The 12,280-nt window shown below is 34.6% G+C and overlaps 1 long non-coding RNA gene across 1 annotated transcript; it reads right to left on the bottom strand.

Moving 5' to 3' along the window:
* Positions 1-1,034: 1,034 nt before the first annotated feature.
* On the bottom strand, positions 1,035-1,819 carry LOC123662911. The gene is made up of 2 exons (XR_006744571.1): positions 1,307-1,819; positions 1,035-1,133 (listed from the first exon to the last, which is right to left on the bottom strand). It is a non-coding gene; the product is annotated as an uncharacterized LOC123662911 (long non-coding RNA).
* Between the last annotated feature and the right edge of the window lie 10,461 nt (positions 1,820-12,280).

Genomic DNA, 12,280 nt, shown 5'->3' with positions numbered 1-12,280 from the left:
AGATGGCCATGTTTACAAAAGTTGAGTAATTTTTTGCGTGAATTGAGATATGGCCACAATCTTCCTTCCGACGTGTTTATCGGATATAATTTCTTCCGGTTCCGTAGTAACAGTATACTGAAATTAAAAAAATAACTGAATCGAGAACAAAAAGTTGAACACATATTTTATTTGTTTACCAGAAAGAAAATGTGAAAGGTAAAATAATACAGTGATAACTAAAATGGAAATACCTCTTTTTCTTCACTTTCTAATCCCTGACAATAGGTTGAATTAAACCCATTAGTTGACTCTGCAAACTTATTCTTATGTGCCATAGGCGTAATTAAATCTAGACCTTGTGGCACTTTTTTGAAGGTAGTCCTAGAAAAAAATATACATTTACTAAGATAATAACATATTTTACATTTTGTACACATTGAATTAAGATAACACAAAGACACATATCTACACACACATCCACGCAAACAAATACTAGTACACTTATTGCTGCATTTTTTTTTTTTGGTACTATATAGGTATGTTTGACACACTAAAACATACATTCATAAATAATATACATATACAAATACTTTATTCGTCGATTATAAGTAGGTCTGTCATTTCATTAGATAGTATGAATAAAGACAAAAAGAATACACAATATAACATACATACATACATACATACTTAATTACATACACACATACATATAACACACAAAACTTATACTATTACGTAATCGATGCCTACGATTAAAATGTCACTTCCTGGCTAGGTAATCATTTTTCATTTAAACTAATCCTAAGTAAAAAAAGGAAATTAAAAGAAATAAATAAAAACCGACTGCATAAAAACTGAAAAGAAAGATAAACAAGTCCAGTACTCAATCTAGATTCCTATACTGAGTACTGGACTTGATTTTAAATCACTCACAGCGATTTAAGCAGTCGGGTTCACATAACGATTTACTTTTTTTATAACCGCACCAAGTCCGCAAAGCCCAGTCAGGAAGTGTCTAATAATGCGGTGTGACTCTTAGCCTATTTTACTTACTGTGTGACATCGCAAGTTCGAAGTTGACAATTTTCTGAAGTTAAATCTTTTCTATATTTCCATCGAGTTGTTGTAGTACCTGTCTTTTTCTTTGAGCTCTGTAAATAAAATAATAAGATGATTATTTATATTGTAAATTTTCCTATGCGCATAAATTGTTCAGCGTAATTGATATTATATTAATTTTATTAATACGTTTTATAGTATTGTAATAAACTTACAATACAATATAAAATTACGATAAAAAATCAGTACGTAATTAAGTACTTACACTGCGATTTTTATTTCCGTGAGCCTTTGTTGCTGATATCATTTTACTTTTGAAACTTTCGGCATATTCAATTTGCACAAGTAAACAAATAGGTAGTTATTTCGTCCTTTCGCTCGCTTATAAAACTAAATAAACAGTATTTGCACAAGCAAATAAGTAAATGCGTCCTTTCGTTCACTTGTAAAACTAAAGTGTCTACAGTGTCCTATCACACAAATGTCAAAATTGTGGGGTCAATAAAAATAAAATAATAAACAATAAATGCGCGCGCGTCGCATCAAACGACACAAGCTCCTCATACAACGGCCGAGAGGCGAATGCTCCTCGTCGCCCGCGCAGACACCCGCTTGCCCGGTTTACTTACGAAATTCAATATTACAGATTTCTCAAAAATTATCTATTTAATTGAAAAATTGGCAGACAGTATTGAAGAGTAATGCATTATTCACTACTGGTTAAAGTTTCATGTCTATGCGTTGCATAATTAGCGAGTTTATACGGATTTTAGACCGAGAAAAGCGTTCACGAAAAATTCATTTTCTCGTGATAAGGTAAGTTTTTCAATATATCAGTAGACACAATTACAGATCAATTATCAAGCTAAAATATTGTCTTTAGAACTTTATTGTTTATTCAACGTTCAAGCATACTATAAGGAATGTAAAAACAGTAAATTCGGCCGGGTAGCCCCTTAACGCACAACATAGTAACTGAGTAATAGATAGTTAATCATCCTGCTCTCACCAGACCCGAATCACTCATCTGTCGGCGAGTGAATGAACGAGTAAAGATTGACAGGGCGGACATCCGTCCCTACGCTCTCGTGTGATAAGGGTGCGAGCGAGCACTGGAGAACTGGGTTACGTTAGGTATACTTGTTTATAACTAGATATATTGGTATTATACGAGTACTTCCCTGATTGACGTGCAATTCGAAACGAAAACTGCGTTATTAATGTTGGTAGAATTTAAATCAATTAAGGTAGGAATAGCGACATCTATATCCTGTGGTATACTTTCAGATGTGTGTATGATTTCAGAATCAGTTTTATTTTACAAGGCGTATAAAGCAAATATTGTGATCGAGTTATTTTACAAACGGTTCAAATATCTAGAGAAAAATTTAAGCGTGCCAAAAACTAATAACCATAAACTGATGTAAGTGACAAATCATCATCGTCATTGTAAAACTTTTTAGGCTCAATTAATATCCTATCTTTTTGGTATCTATGGAGTCCACAAGATTATTTTACGGATCATAAATTTGTATTCCGTTCTGGGGCTCGGTCACTCCACCGTAGCTGTGCTTACGGACACAAGATTGACAAGGGTAAACGGCACACTGGGACATTTTTAAGCGATTAAATCTTTTTTGTATTTTTATTTACATTCAGTACGCGTCGACCTCATTTTTTACTTAGATCTTTTTTAATTAAGGCAACTAAAATTCTTTCTATATAGTAGTGTATAGGTAGGTACCTATTTATACTGCTTTCCTAGTGATTACTTCGTTAATAAAAAAAAAAAAAAAAAACAAAAAAGTGTGCATTATTATGCCCATTCACACGCGGTAGAAGTTAAACTGTTTTTTTTTTCTTTTTGACCAAATACTGTACATTTTTATAATCCGCCAAACTACGTGACAGTTTATCAGCGGTGATATACGATTTTTATTTCTGAAAAGTCGTAGGAAGGTAGGCCGTTGCGATTTTTTCTATCGACGATGATTACAATCTCGTGAACGAGATCGTAAGCCCCACGCTAAACGCGTCGTTTACCCGTTTTGAGCGGCAATATATTCTATCTCATTCTCTCCTCTACATTTAAGTGTTTTTTCTTTATCGTGATGCACTTTTTTTTATTTGTTCAAAAATACAAAAAAACACATACTTAACACTTATGCATAAGCCTGCCTCGAAAACTTACAAAAGCTTATCCGGACAAGCCGCCGCGTCGCATATCATATTATCATATCATATCTATACCGTACCGTATCATATTATAGCAATTAAATCTAAACTGAGATAATTACCATCAAGTTTCATCAAGTTTCATCGAGTTTCAAAACACAAAGATTCAAAAAAAAATCAGTTTAAAAAAATTAAAATGAAAAAGTCTTCGGTGCGACATAGCCAGTACTGCGGTCACCAGCCCTGCCCAGCGTGGTGACTATGGGCAAAACACATGATTTCACGTTATTTTTGGCGTAAACTTGTGGAGGCCTATGTCCAGCAGTGGACTGTATAGGCTGTGATGAAAAATTAAAAAAAAAAAATTAATGCATCTAAATTGTTAAGTGCAATTAAATATTTTATATTGGCAACATTGTTAAAACTAAATAATACTCTGTGGTAAGCCGCAATGGCGTTTAAGTTGGTCTTCTTGTTGTGTGTGCTGCGATTATATAAAAACAGAATAAATGAGCATAATAAAGAAATATAAGCTAGTTTCCTTCCAAAGTCCTAACAGGTTATGGGCCCAGTGCTCATAATTCTGTTTTAGGTGAAAATCGCAGAGATATTTTTTGGTGCGATCGTGCCGGGTGGCGCGGTGACGGCGCGTGCGGTGTGCGGCGTGTTTCTTGGTCTGGTGAACAACACGGGGCTGTGTTGTTGACAGCGGCGTCTGAAGGAGGTCGTGTGGAGTGCACGAAAGGCAATCACGGCATCAGATTTCCGCGGGGTGCAGTTTGCAAATGTCGGAGACAGACCCTAGCATCATGGCGATGGCGTCACCCTCGGTCATCAAACTGGAGGGCCAGCGCAATTGGAGCGTGTGGAAGTTCCAATTGACAGTCACTCTGAAAGGAGTTGATGTATTTTCAGTGATTGATGGAACGTTGGTAAAACCAGAAACTGGCGATTTGACAGCCTGGATAAAAAAAGATAACAAGGCGCAGAGTATCATCGTGTCTAGACTGAGTGAGGAGGCCATGATTCACGTTTTAACATGTGAGACGGCGGCTGAAATGTGGAAAAAGTTGCATAGCGTTTTTGAGGCAAAGTCTGCTACGAGTACATTGATGTTGCAACAACGTTTTCTTCAGTGCAAGTTTGAAGAAGGAGAGCTTTCTATATACCTAGCTAAGCTGCAAGAAATGGCGTGTCAACTAAAACAAGCTGGTGAAACAGTGTCTGAAAAGTTTTTAATGACTAAGGTCCTAATGTCATTACCAGAATCATACAGCCACTTTGTTTCAGCTTGGGAATCGGTCGACACGGATAAACAAAATTTCAATGATTTAGTGGCGCGGCTACTCGTCGAGGAGGAGAGAATTAAGTCTAAGGGCCATGAGAGTGAAAGCACGGCGCTATTCGTAAAGAAAAGCGGCTTTGTCAAGCGCTGCAATCGGTGTTATGTTCCTGGTCATCTGGCTAAAGATTGTAACAGTAAAGTGGAAAATCGTCGTTGTTTTTCTTGTGGAAAAATCGGACATTTAAAAGCTCAGTGCAAAAAGGGAAATCTAAACAAAAATAGTGGTCAATATGGCGGCGGACATTCAAAGGGAAACGCATTTACTGTGATAGGAATGATAACCGGGACCGGTTGCGAATATTTGAGTGACTCGAGTGGTACAGACAATCGTTCAGTGAATCAGTTCAAAAATAAATGGTTGATGGACAGTGGCGCTAGTGCGCACATGACCGGTGAACGAGAACTGTTTACGAACTATACGTCAGTGTCAAATCAGTTTGTTATTGTCGGAGATGGACGACGTTTACGCGTTGCCGGGACTGGAAAAGTGGAACTAAATATATATAACGGTGAAAGTTATGTGCAATCAACACTCCATAACGCATTGCACGTACCGGACTTACGAGTGAGCTTGTTTTCTTTGTCGACTGTTACAAAAAAAGGTCACAAAGTTGAAATGACGTGTGGTCAGTGTCTACTATGGAAAGACAATAAACTGTGTGCTGTAGGTAATCGCGAAGGTGAAAACTATATACTAAATGTAATGAACGATGTTTATAACAGTGTCGCGGCAGTTGCCACTTTGTCAGACTGGCATGAAAGACTTTGTCATCAAAATATTGAGCAAGTGAAACAAGTGCTCACCAAGAATAACATCAAGTACACAGGAGATAGTTTCAAGTGTGTTTCATGTCTGGAAGGTAAAATGCATAAACTACCATTTGCTAAAAGTGAACATTGTGCTAATGCACCTCTAGAACTTTTGAGTGCTGATCTGTGTGGTCCAATGGAGGTGGAGAGTGTTGGAGGCTCCAGGTATTTCTTGCTAATCAAAGATAACTACACAAACTACAGGACGGTCTATTTTTTAAAGAAAAAGAGTGAAGCAGTATTATGTATAAAGCGGTTTGTTGCTTGGGCCGAAAGGCAAACTAACTACAATGTAAAAGTCATACGCACTGACAATGGACTAGAATTTTGCAATGATGAAATGCGTAAATTTGTGCAAGAGAATGGCATACAGCATCAAACAACAGTGCCTTACACGCCTCAACAAAACGGCAAGGCGGAGAGAGACATGCGTACACTAGTTGAAGCGGCAAGGACCATGCTGAAAGCAAAAAAGTTGCCAAAGCAATTATGGGCAGAGGCAGTGAATACATCAGTCTATGTATTAAACCGTACTTCGAAGAGCAAGCAGGAAAGCCAATCACCATATGAATCCTTTCATAAACGGGAAGTAAACATCAATGATCTAAAAGGAGTATTTGGTGAACGTGTATTTGTGCATATACCTAAAGAAAAAAGGTTGAAGTGGGACGATAAAGGAGAAGAAGCAATCTTTGTCGGCTATGAAGACACAAAGGGATTCAGAGTGTATTATGAGAAACGACGAGAGGTTCATATTCAAAGGGATGTAGTATTCCTGGATAGCAAGAGAATAGAGGAACCAAAATGTGACCAGAAGGAGGTGATAGAGGAAGTGGTTTTGCTGGACATGTCATCTGAGGACGAAGAAATAGAGCAACATGAGGAAAGTGAAGAAGAGTTCCATGACACAAATACAGATGAAGGGGAAGAACAGGAAAAAACACCGGAGAGGACAGAAAACATACCGGAGAGGACAGAAAACATACCGGAGAGGACAGAAAACATATTGGAGAGGACAGAAAACATATCGGAGAGGACTGAGGAAAGGAGAAATCAAAATGAAACATTTAATAATGTAATGTTATCTATAGGTTATAAACAGTGTGATAAGGATTATTGTCTGTATTCAAAGTGTGAAGGGGAAAATAAAACATTTTTATTGTTATATGTAGATGATATATTGTATTTTGGGAATAACAAACTTGAGCTGAGTAAATTAAGAAATATGCTATGTCAAACATTTAAAATAAAAGAATTGGGGGCTATAAGTAAATTTCTGGGTATTGATGTAAAGCAAGATTTAAATTTAGGGGTCACTGTAATTTCACAAAAGGACTATTTAAGAAACATTTTGTTAGAATATAATATGTCAGATTGCAAAACATTGTCATTGCCTATTGATAAGAATTTTAATTTTCATATTCTAAAAAGGGAAAATTCAGAGACTGTTCTTATTGAAAATAAATGTAGAAGATTGATAGGAAGTTTAATGTATGCGGCAATGGGCACTAGGCCAGACATATGTGCAGTTGTTAATATTCTAAGTCGGTATCAAAACAGTGCATCCACACTTTTGTATAAATTATTGTTAAATATTTTGAGATATTTAAAGGGTACACTTGATTTATGTCTTATATACTATAGAGATTGTAATGTTGATGAGGTTATAGGCTATGTTGATAGTGACTGGGGTGGGTGTAATGATCGTAAGTCAACAACAGGGTGTATTTTTAAAGTTTTTGGAAGTTCTGTAATGTGGTTTTCGAAGAAGCAGCCGACTGTTTCATTGTCCTCTACAGAGGCTGAATTTATTGCTTTGTGTTCGGCAACAAGTGAAGCTTGTTGGTTAAAAGATATTCTTTTCACTTTTGGGTTTGATATTAAAATAGTAATATTTGAAGATAACCAGTCTACTATCAAGATGGCACAGATGGCCACTGGTAATTCTAGAGTAAAACACTTAGAGATTAAGTTATCATTTGTAAAAGAAAAGTTAGATAAAAATATTATTGAATTGAGATACATAAATACCAGTGACCAACTCGCAGACATATTAACTAAAGCATTGGGAGGAATTTTGTTTAGAAAATTAAGGGATAGGTTGTTTAGTAAATAAGAAATCATAATGTTGTTAAAAATATTTTATTGAGGGGAGGTGTTAAGTGCAATTAAATATTTTATATTGGCAACATTGTTAAAACTAAATAATACTCTGTGGTAAGCCGCAATGGCGTTTAAGTTGGTCTTCTTGTTGTGTGTGCTGCGATTATATAAAAACAGAATAAATGAGCATAATAAAGAAATATAAGCTAGTTTCCTTCCAAAGTCCTAACATAAATAAATCTAATTATAAGATACAGTATCTATATATTGAATACAACACAGAATTATAAAAGGAAAATTTAAACGCGTATCAAATCAAAAATCGCGTAATCAACGCCGTTTATTATTACAAATTTAAATTTCAGTTTTCAGGTCAAGAAAATTTAACACAATCTTGAAAGCTAATAACGTCGGGTAATTATATCAAAGAATTAGTAACACAGCTTTTCGTTAATTTGACAACTAACTGAAAAGTATTTGAAGTTAAAAGTGTCACTATTAAATAATAATTTTTACTCACGAGTAATATGTACTATATATGTGAGAACATTTATTACAAAAAAAATGTATATTTGAATCTGTATATGTCGACCATATATTAAAACGCAGACATTTAGTCTGCAGACGACCGTGTGACCGTGTGTGTGTGCGTTAAAAATATAGGTATTCACTTCTTAATTTATTTATTACGAGCACTAACGAAAAATAAAAACAAGTTTCGTTCCAAATTTTTTATGTAGACCTTTTTCAGGTATAAAATTTTGCCAATACGAAGTTTTAGAGTGCGAGTTTTGTTTTGTGAGCATTCACCACAAGCCCCTAGAACCGGAAAGTTTTAAAACTAAGCGCTGCCGCCCCAGTTACCTAACTTATAAACTGACGTGACAGTGGTCACATTTCTCATGCTGCACCAGTTCGATCCCTACTCTTGTAAAATTGAACCCTCGAAGAATTACTATGCCAAATTGATAACTGTAGCGACGGACTACGTCATAGCTTTAGGTACTAGGTAAGTCACAGAACCGTCACCTGCAGTTTTACCTAATTATATTTAATAATTATACAATTTATTATTATTTTTTACCTGATAAATTCTTTGCAGGATAAGCATAATGTTTGACGTTTCACAAAAGGCATAGGCAGTTTAGAATCCGGTGGATTTTGTTAATTTAACATAAAAATAAAAACAAAAAAGTGTGTGTGTGACAGCTCCGACACACGACTGGAATTTACTCCTTCAGATCGAGTTATGTCTAAATAGGCACAAAAAATGCTTACTAGTCTAAGAAAAAGATTAATACCATATAAAATGGTAAATAAACGAATTAAACAACACTATTGTATTCCGATAGATGGCGCTACGAGAAACGTAACGAAGTCATTCGTTAAGTAGATTTTACTCCTCATATTTTTTTCATACCTAGGGCCTTATATGAAAATCGATTCTTGAGGATTAAACTTCAAAACTTGATTATTGTTGTGAACGTTACCATTCCTATATAGAATGGTAGTTACATAACATTTTATTAACCAATACTTCTACATCATTTTTGTTAAGCCGAACTAAGAAATGCGATGCTCGTAGGGGAGTTCATGTCAGATTGTCCGTATACACAGCCGATATTGAGCGTAAACGATTCAATTATATATGCTCTGCTTAGCACCCAACTACTGACAGCGTTTTAGATCTAAGAGATTAAATTGTATGCTTATATGTCTAACATGCTTTACTATACTATATCTACTTACATATTAATGTGTTGTGTGGAATTAAGTGGAATTGAAGCTTAATTACTGAAGCATATTGTAGCACTAAATCCATCTCACTGCTCTACAGCAGGGTGGTGGGTAATTTCACCATAAGTAACGATTGCTATCAGGTCTATCTGTTATGATAACAACCGAGACCGACGGCTTCACGTGCTCTGCTATGTACAGTGGATAAAAACGCAAGGACAATTGACGTACGAAGTTCAATTGTGTATTCTTATTATTTTATTTTAATATTTAGTTTTGTTTTATTATTAAAAAATAAATATCATATAATAAATATCTGTGTTAATATATAACAGTCTGTCAAATATTAAAGTTTTTTTTTACTACCGTAAAAAAACATTTTCTATTCTGAATATTTCTCAATTTTCCCGAGGTTTTATTAAAAGCATATATTTATCATCATCATCATCATTACAGCCTATACAGTCCACTGCTGGACATAGGCCTCCACAAGTTTACGTCAAAAATAACGTGAACTCATGTGTTTTGCCCATAGTCACCACGCTGGGCAGGCGGGTTGGTGACCGCAGTACTGGCTTTGTCGCACCAAAGACGCTGCTGCCCGTCTTCGGCCTGTGTATTTCAAAGCCAGCAGTTGGAAGGTTATCCCGCCATCGGTCGGCTTCTTAAGTTCCAAGATGGTTGTGGAACCTCGTTATCCCTTAGTCGCCTCTTACGACACCCACGGGAAGAGAGGGGGTGGCTAAATTCTTTAGTGCCGTAGCCACACAGCACCCGTAGCCACACAGCACCCGTAGCCACACAGCACAAAATATTTATCGTAGTTCTAAAACCTTTTCGCCGTCGTTTCGTCATTTTGCTTGTACTAAAAGACTGACGAAAAACGACAATTTAATCTCGTTTTACACTTACATTGATTAAAAAAGAAACATTTTAAAGTTTGGTTTAGTTATTTGTTTCAATACTTAATAAAACTTCTTAGGTTGATTTAGTTATCTGTTTCAATCCTTAATAATCGCCAACCCTTAATATATACATCGACCGTGACCCGTTAATATACATCGACAAGTTTAACTGTGTACATTTTATAAAAATTATGAAATTACTAATGAAAATAAAAAAAAAAATCACTAAATAAATTTTATCTGTTAAATTTTGAAGTTCTTTTTATCTGTTAATTTCAAACTTTTTTCTTGTAAATTAAAATAAAGAAGACAACAACAAACAACAACAACAAACTTTTCACACGTGTTCCAATTCTTTCTTCGCATTCCATCCCATATTGCGGTTAATCGCATCATAGTATAAAACACGCGTACATACGACCTTGAGCGTTTAAATGAGAACAAATGAGTGTGATAAATGTTTTAAAAACTTTTTACGTAGAATTTAAATGTCGCAGTGAAAAATGTTCCCTTGAAATGGAAAATGAATGGTATAATTATAAATTTACTGACGCGGCTCACTTCTACCGGTATACGAGTAGGGTTGGAATTCGTCTTATTTTATGTACTTATCTTCATAATTCTATAATATTTTCCATGACCTTGAATTTAAAATACTATCGACATAATATCAAAACTATTTGGGGACAAACTCGCACCTTAAGCATTAGGTAATACTGGCATTATGACTGGCATTTAAATTTTTTTTAATAAAAAAAAAAATAATTAAATAATATCAGCCAGTGTATATGTCTGATTTTTTTTCATTCATTTTCACATTTGGATAAATGGCTCTCAGTACTGACAAAAAACAAAGGGCGATTTTGCCAATGTCATGTAGAATGGAGAATATACGAAAAAAATAAAAAACTAAATAAATTAAAACGTAACGTAAATGTAACGTGTTATATATAATATTTTGTATATATATATATATATATATATATATAAATCACGGAAATACAAAAAAAAATTTAGACTTATCCAAAATATTTGCTACTAATTTCATTTTCCTTAAAACAAGCAAAGTAAAATTTTCACCTGACTCACTCGACGTTATCAGTATTCTTTTGCAATTGTGTATAAACAATGTCATCAGTTTGATACGACGTCTAATATGTATAAAATTCTCGTGTCGCGGTGTTTGTTGCCAAACTCCTCCAGCACAGCTGGGCCGATTTTTATGAAATTTTGTGTGCATATTGGATATGTCTGAGAATCAACCAATATTTATTTTTATACCCTTAAATGATGAGGGTGACTCACCCCTAAGTTTTTTATTTTTATTTTTTATGACAAAATTTTATATTCTCATTTTATTATGATTTGGCATTGAAAAATACATACAACCCTAAATTTTCACCCTTCTACCACCAACCCTTATTTTTTAATAGCATTTAGTGGCAAGACAAGTAGTAGTTTTATTATGCAGTCCTAATTAATTTTAATACAATCATTTGTTTATTATTTTATTATTTATTTATTTATAACATATCCAGTAGGTCTAGGAATCGGCTAACATCAATTTTTCATAACCCTAAGTATAAGATGTTGTTCGATTCTCAGACCTACCGAATGTGCACACAAAATTTCGTGAGAATCGGTCAAGCCGTTTCCGAGAAATTTAACTACAAACACCGCGACACGAGAATTTTATATTTTAGATGTGAAGCAAAAACTTTGTACCTCTTTTTACGAAACTTGCGCTGACGAAGAAGTATGAAATTTCGTACACTTATAGTGCATATATAAAGAATGAATGCAGAATGCTAATTTTTTTTAAAATGATGCATAAAAATATATTACATCAATAAAGAGAACATTACACACACTACCGTGTATTTGACACACACACACACATATTATATACTCTTCTGTTGATTGTCAAATTCTGTAGTCAAATTGAAAATTTTAAAAAAAGGTTCTTTATTTTCATTGTTATTTTTTTTTATTTAAATTTTTAATTATGTTCGAATTTCGACCACTGGGCGACCACTAGCTTATATAATTTAATTAACGTTCATACGAACTTTGTGGTTTAACTATTTCTAGTTCACACACACGTGTCTATGTATATGTATGGCTTGTGTATGTATACTGTGAAGCCGAGAGACAGCCCTATTGT

Source organism: Melitaea cinxia, chromosome 2 (genome assembly GCF_905220565.1).
Source record: "Melitaea cinxia chromosome 2, ilMelCinx1.1, whole genome shotgun sequence".
Lineage (NCBI taxonomy): Eukaryota > Metazoa > Arthropoda > Insecta > Lepidoptera > Nymphalidae > Melitaea > Melitaea cinxia.
This window is presented reverse-complemented; position numbering and strand designations above follow the sequence as displayed.